A 2,446-nucleotide genomic window follows, 5' to 3' on the forward strand; every position below is an offset into this window, starting at 1 on the left:
CTCTTCCTCTCCTCTATCATCTCCTCTTGAAATTCTAGAGGTACATTGAACCTTGTAACTCTATTGCCCATGACTCTTAAACTATCATATATTTCAGCTTTTATCTCTCTGTTCTGCATTCTGTTTAATGTTTTCTAACCTACACTTCTCGTTGTTGTTAACTGCCATCAAGTCCATTCTCCAACTCTACATCTGTACTATCTTCATGATGGTTGGTATGTTTGAGTCCAAATCTATACTTATCATTCTTGAATTCTCTCATTTTAGTTTTTTCGGCTGTTAATTCTTTTACTGAGTTTTTAATTCCAGTAATTCTATTTTTCATTTCTAGAATTTCATTATTTTTTTTCAAATATGATGGACATTTTTATAGTCTCTTCCTCCTTCCTCACACTCTTGTTTCTTCTTTACTTCTAAATTTATCCATGAATTTAAAAGGCGATTCGTATATTTTACCACATCTGTTAAGTGTTTTAGAGTAGACGTTCTCTACATTTTTTCACTTGTATTTTTATTATTTCAAATTGCTTTTACCTTATTAATGGTTGAAGGAATTTATGCCTGGATCCTTTCCTACCCCCAGATGTTTGATTCTGCGTCCGTCAATCACTATGGGTCCAGCTCTCACTATGGAACACCAATTACTGTAAGTAAACAAATATCACCCTGTGTATGCTGTTTAGTGTGTCTTTCTTCTGTCACTGAGCCTGACTTTAATCTGTCATCCTTCTACTGCAAACTTTATGGTTTTAATGCAGAGGTTATTTATCTTATGGTCATTTCTAACTTTCATAGACCTAATCTTTCCTTTCCATATCTCTAGATTATTGCTGCGTTTTGGAGAATGTCCAAAAGTTTGACCTTTAGATAATGGCATTAGACTGTACAAATTTTTGCTGCTTAATACCATCTGTCCGGGCATAAAAAAATCTCTGGATGGGAAGAACTAAAAGAAAGATGGAAGACAACTGTTAGAAAATCTGTATGTATATCTCTTCCTACTATAGAGAACATGAGGTCAGGTATACTGTATTCCAATGATGAGTTATCAAAGTTAGGGGTAGTGTCAACAGACAACTGGTTCCAATATCTACTTATTGCTATAAATCCTAGAATAATATCAATGATCCTAAAATGATCCTATATTTTCTAGCTGATTTATGGCTAATAAGCATTTTTCAGTACAACTCTTACAGGAAGGAACAGGTATCACCTATTTTGTAAACCTTCTAAACTAAATCATCTCAGCAATGTTCATTTATTTCATGAGATAAAACAGATCTACACTGTTAAAAAAATACTGAACTCTTTTTTAAATTGTACACTGACCTTTCTCCACATGTGACAGCTAGCATTCCAAGAGTGAAATCTCATGTTACAATGTTCACAAAGTGATGTCAACCTTACCAATATTCACACATTTTTATTTAAAGCATAAGGATTCATTCTCAGTATCAGCACATAAAATCTATGTTAGTCTATTATAAAAACTTCTACTGTCCAAACTCATACCAAATTTTAGTTGAGAGAACCAGCATTTAGGAAACATTGTTGAAAGAAATGAAAACTATCTATTCCTCCAGACAGAAAGAAGATTTTATCTTCCAAATAGGCCTGGATAATACTGTCTTAAGATCGCATGAATTTGCTTTCTCTAGACTGTGTTTCCATGCCAGGCTTTCAGTTTTCATTAAGCAGAGCTATGAGAAATAGCCTAATGAAAGCTACTATTGCATTTTACTAATCAAATTCATTTAGAATCCTGCCCCATTTGATAATTTTTTTTTTTCCCCTCAGAACTAAGTGTTCAAAAATTCTTTCCCTGAATAACTGGTAGGTTTTCTTTTAAAAGACAATGAGAATCATATCTCTAATTTGTTTTTCTGCTGGGTTTGGTTAAGAAAGCTTGAAACTTTAGCCACAAGTTAATTTAAAAACATTGTAGGATGCTGCAGTTACATATCTGCATTTTCCTCCTGTCCCAGATCACCCATCGCTGAATGACTGACCAAGGATTATGAGCCACCAACACTCAGTACTCCAGTTTACATGTTAAGGGCATGATTCAAACAGTCTGCAGGTAAATAGGAAGGAGAATCATTCACATTATTCTTGGGCAAATCAACCAGATCTCATTGATTTTCTTCAAAGATTAAAAAAAAAAAAAAAAACTTCCAGAAAAAAAATTACCTGGGACCCATGCAAAAATATTCTGCGAAAACAAGAAAAAAATAAAGACAGCTTTTTTATGAGAAACAAAGGATGGATGGGAAGAACTACTCCCAGGAAATGAAAATACTCTAAACTCCCTAAGATACTAAAAAGATCACAGACTCAAATGATAAAGAAAAGGTACAATAAGAGTGAAATTAAATCAGGAAAAACAGAGGAAATAAATGACAAAAAGAAATTAAATCACTGAAAAATCACATTAAAGGCACCAATT

Source organism: Elephas maximus, chromosome 3 (genome assembly GCF_024166365.1).
Source record: "Elephas maximus indicus isolate mEleMax1 chromosome 3, mEleMax1 primary haplotype, whole genome shotgun sequence".
NCBI lineage: Eukaryota > Metazoa > Chordata > Mammalia > Proboscidea > Elephantidae > Elephas > Elephas maximus.